Source organism: Mustelus asterias, chromosome 2 (genome assembly GCF_964213995.1).
Source record: "Mustelus asterias chromosome 2, sMusAst1.hap1.1, whole genome shotgun sequence".
Classification (NCBI taxonomy): domain Eukaryota; kingdom Metazoa; phylum Chordata; class Chondrichthyes; order Carcharhiniformes; family Triakidae; genus Mustelus; species Mustelus asterias.
Genome location: NC_135802.1, coordinates 157574898 through 157596278, shown reverse-complemented (window position 1 = coordinate 157596278; position 21381 = coordinate 157574898). Strand labels below are relative to the sequence as shown.

At 43.5% G+C, this 21381-nt stretch overlaps 1 protein-coding gene across 8 annotated transcripts in view; it reads left to right on the top strand.

Annotated features, from left to right (window-relative positions):
- Positions 1-21381, top strand: part of trak1a (trafficking protein, kinesin binding 1a) — a 224102-nt gene that overhangs the window by 127309 nt on the left and 75412 nt on the right. The gene's annotated exons all lie outside the window — the stretch shown is intronic.

The window sequence follows — 21381 nt, the reverse complement described above, 5'->3', positions numbered from 1 at the left end:
AAGTCTGACACACCTGCTTTAACTTGGGAGCATGAGGCACTTAAGACTCATCAGGCAGTTCATACTCTAGCAAGCCAGCCTCATTAGCTTGGCTGAAGTCATCACAGGGCATTAAGAGAAAACGCTGGAAAATCTCAGCAGGTCTGGCAGCATCTGTCAGGAGAGGAAAGAGCTGAGATTTCGAGTCCAAATGACCTTTTGTCAGAGCTCAAGTGGTGTGGGAACCATTTTGAGTAAGGGGGTTTGGTGTACATTGGGGAGGTAAATAGCCCAAATAGCTTTGGGTGGAAATGTTGAGCGGGCACTCGAAGGATAATTTTTAAAAATTATTTATTAGGTATTGTTTCTCTGAAGTTAGTGCAAACTATGAAACTTTAAATATGTTATGCGTTTGCCTGTGTTAGACACCAACTGGGGGCATTGGAGTGGGGGACAGGGAGGAATCCTAAGCATTAGTATTCCTGGAAAACATTGTTAATACTTAATTACTCAGTTTAAGAAAAAATGTTTCCAACTGATATATCTTGCCTTTTCTTTTGCTGGAGATGTTATTTCTAAATATTAGATCAGCTTTGCTTCATCCTGGCCAACTAGGGTGGCATGGTGGTTAGCACTGCTGCCTCACAGGGACCTGGGTTTAATTCCCGGCGTGGGTCACTGTGCGGAGTCTGCACGTTCTCCCCGTGTCTGCGTGGGTTTCCTTCGGGTGCTCCGGTTTCCTCCCACAGTCTGATTAGCTACATTGACCCAAACAGGTGCCGGAGTGTGGCGACTAGGGGAATTTCACAGTAACTTCATTGCAGTGTTAATATAAGCTTTACTTGTGACTAATAAATAAACATTAATGGGGATTATGTTAATAAAAATTCCCATTCAAAATGGACTTGATAAACTGTGACAATTCACGGAATCATAGCACTTTACAGTGCAGAAGGAGGCCATTCGACCCATCAAGTCTGCACTGACCACAATCCCACCCAGATCCCATCCCTGTAGCCCCATGCATTTACTTGACACTAAGGGGCAATTTAGCATGGCCAATCCACCTAACCCGCACATGTTTGGACTGTGGGAGGAAAGTAGAGCACCCGGAGGAAACCCACACAGACAGTGACCCAGGCTGGGTCCCTGTCACTGTGAGGCAGCAGTGCTTGCCACTGTGCCACCCATAATTGTGCGGGGCTCCCCCCAACCCAACCAAATAACTAGTTTAAAAAAGAAATTGGCTCTTCGTTCTTTGAAAATACTGAAATTGCTCCAAATAGTAGGCATTGGATTTTAATGTTGAAAGCAACTTTGGCATTTGCAATATGTTGATGTGTTCTTAATAAGTTAACTTCTTAAACATTTGTAATCGTTTTCAGAGCTGCAGATTTTCAATGTAAACCTTGGGTTAATTGTAAAAAGGTTCTATGATTGTATAAAGGCACTTTTTATAAAGAAAAGGTGGATAATCACTTGGGTTTTCTATTTGTTTTCAATATTTCTTTAGAGATATGACAAACACATTTTACAGGGTTGTGTTTGTGTAACCTCTTTGTAAACTGCTTATAAACTCTGTCCACTGCGGTAGCATCATTGCTGGACTTTGGATTGGCGATAGTTTATTCTTCTTCTGTATAAAGAAACTGGTTATTTAAATTGTATCTGCTCTTGTTTGATTTTCTGTTTTATAATTAAACTGTCTTCATGGGGGAAAGAAATTACATCTCCAACGTCTTTTGGTGAAGAGAAGATATTGGGCCCAAGTAGCAGTAATACTTCTTGTCATTTGTGTCAAGATATCTTTACAACTCTTCTCTTACAAGATGCCACCTTTAAATTAATTGCGATAAAACCTTTATCCTGTGCCAGTTTGTACAAGTGCGATAAACTGGAACAACTAGAAGATCAAAGTCACATGTATTGCTTGAAAAAAAGACATGCTGTCGAAGCTTTTGTCTTGCACTCATCAGGGCAGATGCAAGAATGCCAAATTTCAAAGGGAGCAACAATTTATGCTGCATGGGAAGAGAGTGCTGATTGGGTTGGCAGGTGGACTCTTAAGTGGTAGAGGTGTTGCTGTGAAGAATGCACGAGGGACACGTAATTGCCAAGCCCTTTTCAACCAAACAGAAGCTTGGGACAGCTGTTTTCTGGTTCATTCTCCATGGCAACACCTTTGCTACTTAAGAGTCCACTAATCAGCACTCTCATCTCATGCGGTAGAAATTTTGGGATGGGGTGTAGGTACACTGAGTGTTGTTAGGGAGGGAATTCCAGGATTTTAACCCAGCGATTGCAAAGGAACGGCGATATATTTCCGAGTCAGGATGGTGAGCTTGGAGGGGAACTTCCAGATGGCAGTGTTCCCATGTGTCAGATGCCCTTGTCCTTCTAGAATCTAGGTGGTGGTAGTCTTCAATTTGGAAGGTGTTGCTTAAGAAGCCTGGGTGAGTTCCTGAAGTGCATCTTATAGATAGTGCACACTGCTGTCACTGTGCATCGATGGGGGAAGGAGTAAATGGTTGTGGAAGGGGCAGCAATCAAGCGGGTTGCTTTGCCCTGGATGATGTTGAGCTTCTTGAGTGTTGTTGGAGCTGCACTCATCCAGGCAAGTGGGGAGTATTCTTCGCTGGAGTTTGACCAACTGCATTCAACCATTTTGATGTTGTGTTTTGTTTACATTGTACATTTTCCATACATTGGCACTGCCGCTCATACCCCCTTGTTAAATTACAGAGATGCCACCAGTTATAATTCTCATTCCAGCAGCAGTGTTCCGCTAGAAATCGGGTTGTGTTACTCCTGTTGGAGATTGTTCCTGTGTTACAATGTTTACATCTGCGATCTAGTAATGCATGATGAATTAGAAACTTATAAATCATTATTGATGACTGAGTGCAGGGATGTGCATTAAGTTTTAGCATTTATTTTAAAAATGAGCACCAGCTGTTAATCTTTTCTTAAACTTCCTAGCGCACGTAATCTATTGGGGAGGCAATGGCCTAGTGGCTTTATCGCTAGACTATTAATCCAGAAACTCATCTACTGTTCTGGGGACCCGGGTTCGAATCCCGCCACGGCAGATGGTGGAATCTGAATTCAATAAAAAATATCTGGAATTAAGAATCTACTGATGACCATGAAACCATTGTCAGAAAAACCCATCTGGTTCACTAATGTCCTTTAGGGAAGGAAATCTGCGGGCAAGGACACTACCCACAGGTCCACATGACCTCCCGGCTGGGCTGCATGCTGCAGGAAAGTTACAGATTTGATCCCAACTTGCCGCTAAGTCTGGTCATCTCAGCAGTGGCAGTGACAAAAAGAGCAATTAGTCACCATCCCTGAGGTAGGAAAGGGAAAAATTGGGCAAGTTTCCCAATCCTCTCCATTATCTAGCAATCACTACTTGAATGGAGAGAGTGCATATAGACCAGCTCAGATTGAGCTCAGTTCTGACACAACCATGGAATAGAATCACCACCGTGCAGAAGAAGCCATTTGGCCCATTGAGTCTGCACCGATTCTCTGACAGAGTGTCTTACCCAGGCCCTCTTCCCCCACCCTATCCATTTGATTTGATTTATTATTGTCACATGTATTAACATACAGTGAAGAGTATTGTTTCTTGAGTGCTATACAGGCAAAGCATACCGTTCATAGAGAAGGAAAGGAGAGAGTGCAGAATGTAGTGTTACAGTCATAGCTCGGGTGCAGAGAAAGATCAACTTAATGCAAGGTAAATCCATTCAAAAGTCTGACAGCAGCAGGGAAGAAGCTGTTCTTGAGTCGGTTGGTGCGTAACCTCAGACTTTTGTATCTTTTTCCCGAAGGAAGAAGGTGGAAGAGAGTGTGTCTGGGGTGCATGGGGTCCATAATTATGCTGGCTGTAACCCCACACACTTACCATGGTTAATCCATCTAACCCACACATCTTGAGACACTAAGGGGCAATTTAGCACGGCTGATCCATCTAAACTGCACATCTTTGGACTGTGGGAGGAAACCCACGCAGACACGGGGAAAACATGCAAACTCCACACAGACAGTGACCTGAGGCCGGAATTGAACCCGGCTCCCTGGACCTGTGAGGCAGCAGTGCTAACCACTGTGCCAATCTAACAAGCAGCCACTGTGTCATTGAGCAATGTATAGGTGTGTAACCCAATGCACTGTGTCTCAGCAAGGAGTTAATCATTTGACCAGGGGAGAAACTTGGTAACCAAATGCAAATGACTGGACGTGCCTTTGAGTCCTAAACAGTGCAATACCAAATCCAGTGGGAGTGTTCAGTGAAAGGCTTTGTTATTTGCTCAAAATTGCAGTCAATTACCAGAAACACACATGTGCAGCACAAATCTGAAATAAATTCATTTGCAAAGGAAGAGCAAACAGCTTAATGTTTGGGCCATTTGTCCTGGAAGGCGACACAAACGTACCTGCTTCTGGCAGATTGGGATAAACTAACGGAGTACCTACATGGTATCAGTTTTGTGGTATTTTCTAGAGTGTATGCAGCGTAACTGCTCTCTGGTTAGATTTGTTGATGTATTAGGAGAATGCACCATGTACTTCTGATATCTTTATGAATTAGTTCTTCAAACAGATTGAGGGGAAAAATGTGGGTATTAAAATGGGAAAATCTCTTGGATTCTACATTGTCACATTTGTTAAGAGTTTTATTTCAGCAGTCATGGGTCACTTTACAGAAGACCAGAAAACGATGACAACAACTTGAGTGTAACTCGACCATCGGTCATGTGATCTCCCATTCCTTTCAGTGTAAAGGATTCAGGCAGGAGCCATTTTACCCATCACGTGGTGTTCGGAGAGTGCAGTTGAAACCGATAGCTGGATAAGAGCTTGCTGCTGATTCGTGAAAGATGTCCAAAAATGTGCCGGTAAGGTGGATTGGCCATGCTAAATTGCCTCTTAGTGTCTCCAGACGTGTGGATTGGCCCTGGTAATGTGCGGGGTTACAGGGAATAGGGCGGAGGAGAGGGTTTGGGTGAGATGCGCTGTTGAAGAGTTGGTACAGGCTTGATGAGCCAAATGGCCGCCTCCTGCACTGTCGGGATTCTGTGGAAGTGATCCTCTCCTCTGAGGCAGCAGCATATAGGAACAATGTGGTACGACATTCCACATTGCCTGAATAGATATGAAACTCCAGTTATTGAAATACCAACTTGTGGAATGTAATTGCATTTGTGAAAATCAAACAATCGGAATCGATACAAAGCTTTTTAAGGCATGTGGTTGAGTAAACTCTTCTGGTGAAGGACTTGACTTTTGTTGTATTATAGTTTATATGGAATGTTTGTTCTATAATGTACACACCAGCCAACTGACTGTTGCTTCCAAAATCAAACAAGTGAACTTGGAGTTGGGTAATGTTGAATGTGGTACACTGGTTTGACAATTAATTGTAATGCTTTTAGTTTGTTATCTATTGATTAAACTGATTCCAGTTTGACAAAATGAAGTGACGTTAAGGGGTCATTGACGATAAATTAGTTGCGCACATTTTTTATATCGATTCACAGGAGGTAGGCTTTGTTGGTGGGGCCGGATTTTTTAAAACCCTGTTCTCCTTGAAAAGGTGGTGGCAAGCTGCCTTGAATATAACCGTGTGGCTTTCTAGACTGTCTCAGAGGGCATTTAAGTGTCAACCACATTGCTGTGGGTCTAGTGTTATGTATATCGGTCAGACCAGGTGAAGACAGCAGATTTCCTTCCCTAAAGTGGCACAGTGGTTAGCACTGTTGCCTCACAGCACCAGGGACCCAGGTTCCATTCTGGCCTTGGGTGACTGTCTGTCTGTGTGGAGTTTGCACGTTCTCCCCGTCTCTGCATGGGTTTCCTCCGGGCGCTCCGGTTTCCTCCCACAGTCCGAAAGACATTCTGGTTAGGCGTGCAGACTCCGCACAGACAGTGACCCAAGCTGGGAATCGAACCCCAGTCCCTGGCGCTGTGAGGCAGCAGTGCTTGCTACTGTGCGGAATCTGCACATTCTCCCTGTGTCTGCGTGGGTTTCCTCCCGGGTGCTCCGGTTTCCTCCCACAGTCCGAAAGACGTGCTGAATAGGTGCATTGGCCATGCTAAATTCTCCCTCCGTGTACCTGAACAGGCGCTGGAGTGTGGCGACCAGGGGATTTTCACAGTAACTTCATTGCAGTGTTAATGTAAGCCTACTTGTGACACAAATAAATTTAAACTCTGCTATCTGCTCACTCTGCTGTCTTCAGTTTTGTATCCCACTTAGTGCTTGTTCTGAACACAGACTTTGTCTCGGTGCAATTATTGTTTTCAATACACTAGTTAGGGAGTTTGTTTGATTTCTGTGTGTGCATGATCTTTGTTTGTTACTTATCCCAATGCAAGTTATTGCTGGGTAATGCAACCAGTGCATTTCCTTGATCCGTGTATTCCAGAAGATCAATGAATACTGAATTTCGCAAAGGGCCTGCATCTGCAGATGTTTTCTAAGAAGCATTGACAACTTGTATTTACGTCATGGCTTTATCATGGTAAAATATCCTAAGACAATGAAGTGATTAGAATAAATTAATGCTTTAAATTGGCTAGTTTCACTTGCTTGGTTTCTGGTTTAGCTCAGTTGGATGGACGGCTGGTTCGTGATGCAGAGTGATGCCAACAGCGTGGGTTCAATTCCTGTACCGGCTGAAGTTATTAATGATGGCCCTGCCTTCTGAACCTTGCCCCTCACTTGAGGTGTTGCGATCCTCAAGTTAAAATCGTCACCAGCCAGCGGGGAGCAGCCTAGGGTCCTCTGGGACTGTAGTGATTTTACTGGAGCTACAGCTTACTGACTCATGGGTCTGACTGAGAGCCCAGGCTGATCTAATCACTTTAGCTCATTCAAACCTTCATTTGCTAATGTTATTAAAATGTTAATACATGGAGCTTTAGCAGATTATTGTGTAAATGTTAATGCTGTATTGTGTTCAAACAGATTGTTGAAATGTTGGTAATGTTGCCTCATAACCTACCCAGATGTGAGAATTAGTATTATTCCTGAAAGAAATTGTTTTATTTCAAAACAGTCCAGAGGGATTAATGTACCTGGTCTATCAGTTTGTTTTTAAAATTCTTAGAAAAACACTCTTGGCTTAATGAGACTCCTATGTGAAGACGGTGGCATAGTCATAATGTCACTGGACTAGTAATCCAGAGGCCCAGGCTAATGCTGTGGGGACACAGGTTCGAATCCCACCATGATAGCTGGTGGAATTTAAATTCAATGAATAAAGTGATGACCCTGAAACTAGCATCTTTGCAAAACCTTTCACGAATGCTCTATAGGGAAGGAAATCTGTTGTCCATTGAGGTAGTGTTTGACTGAATGTGGTATCAAGGAACAGAGTCAAATTAAGGTCAATCAGAATCTGGAAAACTCTCCACTGGTTGGAGTCATTCCTAGCACTACAAAGGAAGATGGCTGTGGCTGTTGGAGACCCATCATCTCAGTTCCAGGATACTACTGCAGGAGCTTTGCAGGGTATTGTCCTAGGCCATCTTCAGCTATTTCACCAATGACTTTCCTTCCTTCCATCATAAGGTCAGAAATGAGGATGACTGCACAATATTCAGCACCATTCGCGTGATTCGGATACTGAAGCAGTCCAATCCCATAAGTAGCATGACCTGGATGATACTGAAACTTTGGCTGACAAGTGACTTGTTTGTGCCAGGCAACGGCAATCTCCAACAAGAGAGTATCTAACTTCTGCTTGACATTCAATGACATCAACATCACTGAATCCCCATTATCAGCATCCTGTGGGTTATCATTGACCAGAAACTGAACTGGGAATAGTTATATAAATACTGTGGTGACAAGAGCAAGTCAGAGGCTGGGGATTTTGAACCATGTAAGTCATGTCCCAACTCTCCAAGACCTGTCCGTTATCTACAAGGCACAAGCCAGGAATATGATTAAATACTCTCCACTGGTCTGGACGTGTTCACCTTCAACAGCATTCGAGAAACAAATAATTTCCGGTTCCCTTTATTTCAGGCTGTAGACTATTTATTATTTTATTTATGTTCCCTTTAAAGTTTTTTAAAAATTTGTTCATGGCATGTGGGTGTCGCTGGCTGGGGCAGCATCTGTTGCTCATACCTGAGGGCAGTTGAGAGTCAACCACATTGCTGTGGACCTGGAGTCACGTGTAGGCCAGACCAGGTAAGGATGACTGATTTCCTTTCCTAAAGGTCATTAGTGAACCAGATGGGTTTTTACGACAATCTACTGATGACGATGGTTTCATGATCATCAGTAGACTTTTAATTCCAGATTTTTATTGAATTTAAATTACGCCATTTACCACGGTGGGATATGAACCCAGTTGTGTTCTAAGTTGTCTAATATCAATATTTTCCCATCTGATAGTGGATGCATTTAGTGGACAGCTTCTATGTTCTCTGTTAAAATACTTTGATGTGTGTTAATGCTCCAACTTTGTGTAACGTAATAGAGAATTGAAGAAAAACGGGCATATTTCAGTTCATGGGGCAAATAATCTGTGTGGGTTTTTTTGTGGGGGGGGAGTGGATTGGAAAAAAATCCCAAAAGCCTGACTTATGGCAGTCATTGTGACGAAAATGACTGTAGAACCCTTCTCACTCCATGTTCCCAAGCAAGGACATTTCATTAAAAAAAGACAATTCTAAATGAAGCAATGTGCTCCTTAAAAGGGACTCTATAGTCCTGGTGAGGCAGGAGTCTCTCCATTTGTTTGCCAGTTGCCCCAGTGCATGTTTTTGCACAAACTTGCTATAAGAATCAGAAACTAAGGAAACCACAATGTTGCAGACCAGAATGCGGCTCAGTGGAATAGTTTTAGCAGGTAATCAAAGATTAATTGTTTTCAGGTGCAAGGCTTAATGCCAAAGAAGTCTCTCAACGTACGTGCCTGTTTCCTCAATTTCTGTGTAAAGCGACCATATGGTTTATTTATGGCTGTGACCTTGTGTTTATAGAAGATTCCAGAGTTTTTATTTTACTTTCACAGATTGAGGAACATTGAACAATGAAAAATTTGCATGTAAAAGTTCACGAGCGTTTTTAAAGGGATTCCATGGTCGAAGCGCTCGGCTTTGTGACCCTGAGGACATGATCGAGTTTGTGCTTGCCAAGCTCGGGTTATACAATTTCATTGTGATTGGATAGGAAAGTGTGCTGTAAAACAAAATTGTGCATTTTTACTGTAAGGTCAGTAATTCACTGTAATTGTATCTTTTTTTAATTTCAAGAATTATTTTGGGCAGATGTTTGGAAGAATTGTACTCTGGAAATTCCATTCCTCAAGTATCCGCTACTTTAATCTCTCTTGAGAATACTGAGAGCTGACTTTGCAGAATCTGCTCAAAGTATTTTTAGTTAAAAGCAAAAGCTCTGCTTTTCAGAATGGGCTGGGGACTCTGTTGTCCCAGCTGCTGTTTATAGATTGTCCGTACAAAGCGTTTGACACATTTCACTCTCTAACTCAGTGGTGGACAACCTGCGATTCTGGAGCCACATGCAGTCCATCAGGGTGCTGAGTGAGACCCACAAGACATTTTCTTTTACTCATGTCCATGCGCATAGTTTGATTTGATTTATTATTGTCACATGTATTGTTATACAGTGAAAAGTATTGTTTCTTGCGCACTATACAGACAAAGCATACCATTCATAGAGTACATAGGGGAGAAGGTGCAGAATACAGTGTTACAGTCATAACTACGGTGTAGAGAAAGATCAACTTAATATGAGGTAGGACCATTCAAAAGCCTGGCAGCAGGGGAGATTGTGATTTGATTTATTATTGTCACATGTATTAATATACAGTGAAAAGTATTGTTTCTTGCATGCTATACAGACAAAGCATACCATTCATAGAGAAGGAAAGGAGAGTATGCAGAATGTAGTGTAGCAGTCATAGCGCGGATGTAGGGAAAGATCAGCTTAATAAAAGGTGGGTCCATTAAAAAATCTGATTGCAGGGAAGAAGCTGTTTTTGAGTCAGCTGGTGCGTAATCTCAGACCTTTGTATCTTTTTCCCAACGGAAGAAAGTGGAAGAGAGAATGTCCAGGGTGTGTGGGGTCCTTGATTATGCTGGCTGCTTTTCTGAGGCAGCGGGAAGTGTAGACGGAGTTGATGGATGGGAGGCTGGTTTGTGTGATGGACTGGGCTTTGTTCATGACCCTTTGTACACATTCTGCTGGTTTCCATCCATGTTTTTATCCTACTGGTACAACTGAAGTGATACATAAGTGAAGTGTGGTGCATACTGATTCCACACAACATCAACTGCCATCCAATCACTAATAACTATTTATTTTATCTTTATCACTTGAAGTTGATAGCTCTATTAATATGATTGGTTAAGCATTTTCTATAACTTGATATGAAATATTCAAGGTGTATTAAATGTATTTGATCTTATTCACGGGTCATAGTTTGTGTACAAGCCTGATTTTCAATCTTGTGGACAACTGACATGGAGGGCCACAATGTGGACTTCTCACAAGCCACCTTGGTCTTTGGCAGTCTCTCCAGGTCAAGGATGACTTGCTTCCGCTCCGAAGAGATGGGTTCTCACTAGCCTAGGTTGCCCATCACTGCACTGACTCTTTAAAAAGAGTATTCCATCCTGGCTCAGCTACCCCCCCCCCCCCCTAAATCCCTATAGCCCTGTGCATTTACCATGGCTAATCCACCAGAGATAACATAAAAAACCATTAAGATGAATGTGTTCACTTTAAAACTAGGGCAGGTGTTTGGAAATGTGTCATGGTCTTGTGGCAAGGAGCATAAATATTTCCACTTCATTTATTCCACCTGACAGGTTATATAAAATCCATTTGGAAATTTCCTTGTACAGGTTAGATCAAGAGCCTCACTTATTTCCCGTATCACTGCTACCGTTACATATTTTTTATCTTCTGTGCAAAATTTGCTAAAGTCTTCAATGAAATGAAGTGATTAATATTTGCTCTTTTTCAAAAAGAAAAATCCACCTAACCTACCTATCTTTGGACAGTAAGGAACAATTTACCATGGTTGATCCACCTAACCCGCACATCTTTGGACTGAGAGGACTGTGAAGGGGCCGGAGCACCCGGGGGAAACTCACGCAGACACGGGGAGAACGTGCAAACCTCACACACTGACCCAAGGCTGGAATTGAACCCGGGTCCCTGGCGCTGTGAGGCAGCAGTGCTAACCACTGTGCTACATCAATCTCCAGCCTGGTGCAACGTAATTTGATACTGAATGGCTTGGTTCATTGTTTATGGGCTCTTTGCAGTTGCCATTGGATTGTGTGTCAGAGAGCAGTCAGTGTTTCCACTCTAATCAGATTAAACTAGGCGCCCTTTAACTAATTGAAGGATCTGGAAATCTGGATGTCTACTGCAACGAAAGGATGTGTTTTTCAGGAGTTGAAAATGCCAAGATCAGCATGGGTGCAATAAAACCTGTAAGAATAAGTTAATGTTTCATTTGGTTATGTTTAATTTCACAGTTTGGATCCCCTGATGTGTTTAAATTTTAGCTGATTCTGATTCATCTTAAACCGTTGTGATCCAGGTCTTTTGCCCGTTAAGTAGGTACTTACCCTCCAACTTTTAGTGTACAGTGAAATGTTTAAACAGATGCAACAATTAGCTGGCCTAATTATCATAAAACTCTGATAAGAGATCAGAGTTCATAAAGAAAATTGTATTGACTAAAGTCCAGCATCCAAATTAGCGAGTGTGTAAAGCACATTAAATTGAATCCTCTGGCTGTGTGTTCCCAGGACAAAAGTCTATTAATTAGGGAAAGCAATTCTAGTGCTGCCCAATATTTGGTCCCAATGCCTCGATCTCTCCTCCTCTCAGTTTTTTTTCTCTCTCTCTCATTCTCTCGCCCTTTCATTTATGCAAAGCTGGGCACTAAAAGGTCGGAGGTGTGTACCATAGTGCCCCTTGAGCCTCCCCTGCTTTTCACCAAGTTCATGACTGATTCACCTCAGCTGCATTTTCCTATTCGTTGCTCTTTACTCCCTTGGTGTCCAAGGATCTGTTGATCTCCTATTGAGCTTTCTGGTTGGGAGAATTCCAAAAGCTCCCAGAAGGAGAAATCGGTAAAACTCGGAAATGGAAAGGGTACCAGTAAAACCAGTGTTGTATACATTTAAAATGGGGATCCAGTATTATTGATTTTACTCTGGGATTTGTAAGAGTTTGAACTGGCGTTTGCTTTGTGGAAATTTCTTCCCGTCATGGTCCAAAATGGCCGACACCATTATCCCAAGATGATGGCCCCTGGCTCCAGACTCTCCAGCCAGGGAAGCAGCCACTTTTGCACGTTCCAATGAGGTCACTTTTTCATCTTTAGAACTACAGAGAATGTAAATCCATTCTATGCGTGGGTGTCAGGTCCCACACGCATCGTTGTGGTTTTATCAGTAATGTTAGGAATTTCAAATTGGTTTAATATAAACAGGAAGTTCAAAAGTACAGTGGAATATAGCAGGGCCTGTGCTACGATTTAAAGAAAGACAGACTTGGGTTTATATCATGCCTTTCAAGACTTAAGAATATCCCAAAGCATGATACAGTCAGCAAGTTCATGACTGTTTAAACATTTTCACTGTACACTAAAATTGGAGGGTAAGTACCTACTTAATGGGCAAAAGACCTGGATCACAATGGTTTAAGATGAATCAGAATCAGCTAAAACTTAAACACATCAGGAGATCCAAACTGTGAAATTAAACATAACCAAATGAAACATTAACTTATTCATACAGGTTTTATCGTACCCATGCTGATCTTGGCATTGTACTGTTCATTTTCAACTCCTGTTTTTGCTGACTATTAATCCAGAAACCCAGATAATGTTCTTGGGACCTGGGTTCGAATCCTGCCACGGCAGATGGTGGAATTTGAATTCAATAAAAAATATCTAGAATTAAGAAGCTACAGGTGACCATGAAACCATTGTCGATTGTCAGAAAAACCCATCTGGTTCATTAATGTCCTTTAGGAAAGGAAATCTACCATCCTTACCTGGTCTGGCCTAAAAGTGACTGACTCTCAACTGCCCTCTGAAATGGCCTAGCAAGCCACTCGGTTGTGTCAATCGCTCATTGTGGGTCAACCCACAGCACGTGGACTGTAGTGATTCAAGAAGGCAGCTCACCATCACCTTCTCAAGGGCAACTAGGGATGGGCAATAAATGCTGGCCAGCCAGCAATGCCCATATCCCACGAATGAATTAAAAAAAGGGAACATTTGAAATATCGTCACTGATGTAAGACAGCTAAGTAAATTCACAGCTGCTTCTGAAGTGTCGCCCTCACAATAGATATTTGTTTAGTTTTTCACAGTTGTCTTATTCACTGTGTTAAGTGACCCTGGCAGTTTCAGTTCTCTGAACTGACGAATAGGTATGTGCACAAGAACTGCCATTCATGAAAAGCAGAATTTCTTGCTTGTGTTACTCTTCCTGACTCTTCAACATTTGTGTAGCAGGTTAGGTGTAGAATTTACACCACTTTGTGCTGACACACGGCCTTTGGGCCGCACACCTCGGTGAATAGTTATCACCCTTGCCACTCTGAGCTCTTAAGTGAAGGCACAAGTCGAGTTGTTGGAAGGCAGCAAGAGAAGCTAAATGATCAAGATGCCAAGAACGTTGAATAGAAACTTGGAATATTGTTTGTTGACTATGAATCTCTTTCGCAAATGCTCCTGTCATGTGAAGCAGTTTATTTGACCTTCATGACGAATGTCTAAAGTTTGATTTTTCTCTGGATTTATTAGTCTCACCTTGGCCGATTATCTCTGGTACAGGCTCCTGGTTGTGTCCTTTAGTGCTCTCTCAAATAATTTGCTCATGGATGCTCAGTTTGGGCTCCATCAGAGTCGCTCTGCTCCTGACTTCATTACAGTCTTGGTTCAAACATGGACAGAAGAGCTCAATACCAGAGGTGAGGTGAGAGTGGCTGCCCTTGACATCAAGCCAGCGCTTGATTGAGCACGGCATCAAGGAATCCTAGCAAAACTGAAGGAGTTCCTCAGGGTAGTGTCTGAGGCCCAAACATGGTGGCACAGCTGTTGGCACTGCTGCCTCATGGCTCCAGGGATCTGGGTTTGATTCCCAGCTTGGGTCACTGTCTATGTGACATTCTCCCCGTGTCTGCGTGGGTTTCCTCAGGGTGCTCCGGTTTCCTCCCACAGTCCAAAGATGTGTGGGTTAGGTTGATTGCCCATGCTAAAGTGCCCTTTAGTGTCCCGGGATGCATAGGTTAGAGAGATTAGTGAGGTAAATATGTGAGGTTATGGGGGTCCGGCCTGGGTGGGATTGTTGTCGGTGCAGACTCGATGGGCCAAATGGCCTCCTCTGCACTGTAGGGATTCTATCTTCAGCTGCTTCATCAATAACCTTCCTTCCATGTTGGGTGGCACAGTAGTTAGCACTGCTGTTTCACAGCTCCAGGGACCTGGGTTCGATTCCCGGTTTGGGTCACTCTGTGGAGTTTGTACATTCTCCCCGTGTCTGTGTGTTTCCTCCGGTTTCCCCCCACACTCCAATGATGTGCAAGTCAGGTGGATTTGTCGTGCTAAATTGTCCCTTAGTGTTCCAAGATGTGTAGATTAGATGGTTTAGCCATGGTAAATGTGTGGGTATACAGGGATAGGGTGGGGGGGGAAGAGGGCGTGCGTAAGATGCCCTGTCAGAGAGTCGGTGCAGATGTGATGGGCTGAATGGCCCCTTTTGTACTGTAGGGATTTTATGATTCTATGATATGATAAGGTCAGGGATTTTTGCTGATGACTACACAATGTTCATTATCGTTCGCAACTCCTCGGATACTGAACCCTCCCATGTTTAAATGCAGCAAGACCAGGACAATATCCAGACTTGAAGTGACAAGTAACACCCGCGCCATACAAGTGCCAGGCAATGACCGTCTCCAAGAGGAGAGGATCTAACCATTGCACCTTGAAATTCAATGGTATTACCATCGCTGAATCCCCCACTAGCAATATCCTGGGGGTTACCATTGACCAGTAACTAAACTGAACCAGCCATATAAATACTGTGGCTATAAGAGCAGGTCAAAGGCTAGGAACCAGCTGTGAGAAACTCACCACCTGATTCCTCAGAGCCTGTCCACCATCTACAAGGCACAAGTCAGGAGTGTAATGGAATTCTCTCCATTTGCCGGATGAGTGTGACCCCAACAACATACAAGAAGCTTGACACCATCCAGAACAAAATAGCCCACTTGATTGCTACCCCTTCCACAAACATTCAATCTCTCCACCACAGAAGAACAGTGGGAGCCATGTGTACCATCTGCAAGATGCACTGCAGGAACTAACCAAGGTTGGAAGGCAGCACCTTTCAAACTCATGACCACTACCATCTAGAAGGACAAGAGTAGCAGATACCTGGGAACACAACATCCTGCAGGATCCCGTCCAAGTTGCTCACCATCCTGACTTGGAAATATATCGCTGTTCCTTCACTGTCTCTGGGTCAAAATCCCGGAACTCCCTCCCTAACAGCACTGTGGGTGTTCCTACTCAGGGACTGCAGCAGTTGAAGAAAGCAGCTCACCACCACCTTTCCTTAGCGATGGGCAATAAATGCTGGTCTGGCCAGCGATACCCACATACCATAAAAGACCTGTCATTCACAACAACGCACGCACGGATGTTATGAAAATTAATTCCTCTAAAGCAATGAGAAATACAATCTGCACTGACATTACGATGGGTACCTCAACTTTTTCTTGAGGTACGAGGCAAAATCTATCTTTATATTTTGCAGTATCAATCAACTGTAAAGAGGAACATATAAAAACATAGGCTGGGGCCCATCTCAATGGCTGTAACAGCTGTTTCTCAAAGCATGGAACAATTGTTTAAATAAATTCCAAATATATTCCTCCCCTCCAAAGAATGCAGGTAAACTGGAAGAGTTCCTGTTCTGAACAATCCCAATGCTCGCACCACCAATGCTCCCTGATCCTCGTAGAATCATAGAATCCCTATGGTGCAGAAGGAGCCCATTTGGCCCACCGAGCCTGCACCAAGAGCAAACCCACCCCCCTGCAACACTAAGGGTTGACTTAGCATAGCCAATCTACCTAACCCGCACATCTTTGGACTATGGGAAGAAACCGGAGCACCCGGAGGAAACCCACACAGACATGGGGAGAACATGCAAACCCCACACAAATCTAAGGCCAGAATTGAACTTGGGTCCTTGGCACTGAGGCAACAGTGCTAACCACTGTGCCGCCCTCCACTGTAGGAGTTGAGGTTGGTTCCATACTGAAGGTATATCACTGTTCATGGAAATACCTTGTTTCACAAATTTCTTTCTCTCCCTTTTTTCCTACAAGATAACCGAGCATTATGTCAATGCCATTCAACAAACTGAGGTGTGGCATTCATGAATGAAGCAAAGGTCACCTCTCATTAATTCTGTGAGCCATTACTTACATTTCCTAGTGATCTCGAGCAAGTATCAGCCAGTTGATCCTATTCCGCCCTTCAGTGACAGTGGATGATCTGTCACCTAACTCCATGTACCTGCCCGCCTTTGCGCTCATATCCCATAATATCATTGGATCTATCAATTGGTTTTAAAATTAGCAATTAATCTAGCATTGATTTGCCACTTGCAGAAGAGAGCTGAAACTTGTCCCACTCTTTGTTTTCAGAAGAGTTTATCAATTTCATTGCTGAAATGTCTAGCCCTAACCTTTAGACTATGCCCCCAAATTGCAGACTCCCCAGTTATCAGAAATAGGATGGGTTGGGAGAAAACTACATGTCCTCTTAAATATCTTCTACATTGATTAAATTGCCCCTTAACTTCCAAGGCCTTCAATGCTAGTCTGTGGGTGTTATAAATTATTAAACGTAATATTACAGCGATAAACAAAATGTAAAATAAAGTTGACCCGTACCATTGTAGTCCTGTTAGGCACCATTCAAACAAGGTCAGAAACAAGTTTTATCTTCTAGTTAATGAGTAAAGAAAAATTATAAGGAGTAGAACATAAGAACTAGAAGCAGGAGTAGGCCATCTGGCCCCTCGAGCCTGCTCTGGCATTCAATAAGGTCATGGTTGATCTTTTTGTGGACTCAGCTCCACTTACCCACCCACTCACTTTATTCCTTAATTCCTTTACTGTTCAAAAATGTATCTATCCTTGCCTTAAAAACATTCAATGAGGTAGCCTCAACTGCTTCACTGGGCAGGGAATTCCACAGATTCACAACCCTTTGTGTGGAGAAGTTGCGCCTCAACTCAGTCCTAAATCTGCTCCCCCTAATTCTGAGGTCATGCCCACCAGTTCTAGTTTCACCTGCCAACGGAAACAACTTCACTGCTTCTATTTCATCTATTCCCCTCATAATCTTGTATGTTTCTAGAAGATCTCCCCTCATTCTTCTGAATTCTAATGAGTATTGCCCCAGTCTACTCAGTCTCTCCTCATAAGCCAACCCTCTCAACTCTGGAATCAACCCACTGAATCTCCTCTGCACCCTCTCCAGTGCCATTATATCCTTTCATAGAGCATTGACAGAGGGAATCACAGTGCCAAATAGCCTCTGTGACCAGAATTCTCTGACCTCGCATACCCTGCTACCGCTGCCAGCGAGAACAGAGAATTTGGCGTTCAGCTGTCCTTTAGATTTCTGGCACTGGCTTTCTTAACCATTACTCCGTTGTATGGTTTTTCTTCCAGCAAAGCTGAGATCTGCGCGCTTGTCTAGCTTCCTGTCACCAACTGCTATGAATTCAATTAAACGATATCACAAAAAGTTTTCCTACCCTAAAAGGTGCCCCTGGTTGCTAAGCAACGACTCATTCCTTCTCCAAGCTTTTATTTACTTCTCACATTGTAAACTCTCTCAGCACAATGGAAGCACAGTTTGGATCGAAACTCAAGGCCCCATCCATGCAAACACTTTTGTCTAACATGAATCCAATTTGAGGAGAAAGATGGAAATTCGATTGAGTTAGAATAATCCACACATAGAAACACTAAATTAAATCTACTTCAGTCTATATCTTATTTGTATTATTTAACGATACAAATATAAATCACAGAAAACACCTGTGTTTTCCTGACAATACCTGGCTACTGATAAACTTAGACGAAGGCTTTTCTCTTTCCTTTCTAATTAAATCCACTGCCTCCAGCACCAGCATGAACTGGATGTTGGGCATGGGTGACACGGTGGCACAATGGTTAATGCTGCTGCCTCACAGCGCCAGGTACCCAGGTTCGATTGCTGGCTTGGGTCACTGTCTGTGTGGAGTCTGCACATTCTCCCTGTGTCTGCATGGGTTTCCTCCCATAGTCCAAAGACGTGCTGGTTCAGTGCATTGGCCATGCTAAATTCTCCCTCCGTGTACCCGAACAGGTGCCGGAGTGTGGCGACTAGGGGATTTTCACAGTAACTGCATTGCATTGTTAACGTAAGCCTACTTGTGATTGAATAAATAAACTAATAAAATAAACTGGATTGGAGGGGGTGAATTAATCTTGATGTGGTTCGCAAAGCCTCCTGAGTTGTTGTAATTTACTTGGTTTTGGTTTGTTACCTGTGGTCATGTCTTTCATTTTTGATTAACCTTTGGCATGCAAGGAATGTTGGTTTAATGCTTTGAATTTTGATGCTAAACTTAGGCCTCACTCTCATCCTTTACTGACAAGTGGACGTTTATTTTTTAATCTCTCAAAGCCTTGCGTTGTATAGAACGTTTCTATTAAATTCTACCTCAATCCTTTCTGCTCCAGTGAAGATGACCTCAATTGTTGCCATTTCTCAGAACTCTCTCTCTTATTCCTGACGAATCAGTGTTGCATCTTTTCCACCACTCCAGTGCCCAAATGATGAATAGTGTTCCAAAATTGCCAACAGTATTTCCTTGGATGCCTAACCTATAATCTGTATATATTTCAAGACCATCATCACCTTGTTTTGTCGGTCAGTTTTCCTGTCACCGTTTCCTCAAATTTAAATTGCTGTTTTAATTTGTCGCTTATTATAGTCTGTCTTTTAACAGTTTGTGTGCTCGACTCCATCGATTTGTTTTTATTCCTGCATTCCTTTGAGAGTTTTATTATCTACAATATATTCTGATTTCTCTTTCTCTCTTTATCACATTCCCCAACAGTGAAATATCTTTTCTGCTTTTCAACCTATGCCCCCTTCATAGAATTGTACTGGCTTTCATAGAATCCCTACAGTGCAGAAGGAGGCCATTCAACCCACTGACAACAATCCCACCCAGGCCCTATCCCCGTAACCCCATTTATTACCCTGCTAGTCCTCTTGACGATAAGGGGTAATTTAGCATGGCCAATCCACCTAACCTGCTCATCTTTGAAGTGTGGGAGCAAACCGGAGCATCTGGAAGAAACCCACGCAGACACGGGGAGAACGTGTAGGCTCCACCCAGACAGTGACCCAAGGCCGGAATTGAACCCGGGTCCCTGGCACTGTGAGGCAGCAGTGCTCGCCACTGTGTTGCCCTTCCTGCTCGACTTCTGCTAATTTGGCATTGGCCAATGCTGTTCATACTTTCTCTGCATTAAAAATGGTCTCTTCACGGCCAGGAAATTGCAAACCCTAGCCACACGCTGCCAAAGTCTTCCCTTCCATCCTCTCCTGGCACCAGGCTTTCCAAGTCCCTGTTTTTCTCTGGGCTGTTGGAAGGGGTTCAGTAGTTTTAGGGATGTGGTCGACATAATTTTTTGATCAGCCCACCTAGAGGCTTAATTCTCCCTGTTTTCCTGGGAAGGAAGAACAACTGACGCCATTGGGATTCAAGTGTTCTAGCTCTGATAGTACTTGGCATTTGGGTTACCACCTGGTTAATCATTCACTGGTACAGTTAATTTTAACCAGCAACACCATACCTTCTACAAAAAACAAACAGTCGTTAGTAATGATGATTTCAAAGCAAACGGTATACTTCAGATGTTGGTACCGGGGAAGGATTTTTCTGAATTCTCGGGGCGGCACAGTGGTTAGCGCTGTTGCCTCACAGCATCAGGGACCCGGGTTCGATTCCCAGCTTGAGTCACTGTCTGTGCGGAGTCTGCACATTCTCCCCGTGTCTGCGTGGGTTTCCTCCAGGTGCTCCGGTTTCCTCCCACAGTCTGAAAGACGTGCTGGTTAGGTGCATTTGCCATGCTAAATTCTCCCTCAGTGTACCCGAACTGGCGCCGGAGTGTGGCGACTAGGGGATTTTCACAGTAACTTCATTGCAGCGTTAATATAAGCCTACTTGTGACACTAATAAATAAAATAAAGAAATGTGTATAAAGCAGTGTGTAAATTTGGATATGAAAGTGAGAGATAAATGAATAACGATTAGCTTTTAAGTGTCAGGATGTTCTGGTGCAGAGAAAGTCTAACTGGAAAATGAGAGGAGACACACCTTTCCTGGTCCACAGGCTGCTAGAAAGGCTGTTTATTTTCCATTGCTGTCATCTGTAACATTTTCTGTCATGTTTAAACAGCAATTTTGAAGCCCCAGACTGCATTCCAATACAGAGGGTGCAGCTATGTGCTCGGTTTTTAATATCGGTGCTGACCTACTTTAAACCAACACCTGAACTTTCAACCCATCTCGATGCCAGGAGGCCCAGGTTCGATTCCAGCCTTGGGCATTGTGTGGAGTTTGCACGTTCTTCCCGGATCTGCGGAGGTTTCCTCCGGGTGCTCCGGTTACCTCCCACAGTCAAAAGATGTGCGGATAGGTGCATTGGCCATGGTATATTGGCCCTTTAGGGCACACTGTTGCTGGCCATTCATGCCATGCTTCCACTACAGTGAGGTTGGAGAATTTGGCACCCAGCCAAATCTCTGTTCACTGCAGCAGGATGGGAAAATCCTACCAGCGTGAATGGCTGTAACATTCCACCCTTGGTGTCCAAAGATGTGCAGGTTAGGTGGATTGGCCATGCTAAATTGTCTCTTAGTTGTCCAAAGATCTGTGGGTTAGGTGGAATGGCCATAGTTAATGTGCGGGATTACAGGGATAGGGAGAAGGGGTGAGCCTGGGTGGGGACACTCTCTTTTGGAGACAGTGCAGATTCGATGGGCTGGATGGCCTCCTTCTGCACTGCGGGGATTTTCTGGTTCAACATCTGAACTAACTGGAGGGAGAATCCCTGGAACAAGTAGCTTCCTATCACTTCCCTATGTGTTTGTAACCAATCTCGAAGTTCAATTTGAATATGAGAGAGAACGCCCTTTTTAAAAAAAACATTTAACTATTTCAGCCCCAGCCCAGTGCGTGAGCTCCCGAATCTCGGCTGACATTCCCGTGCCGAGTCGCACTGTTGGTGCTGCT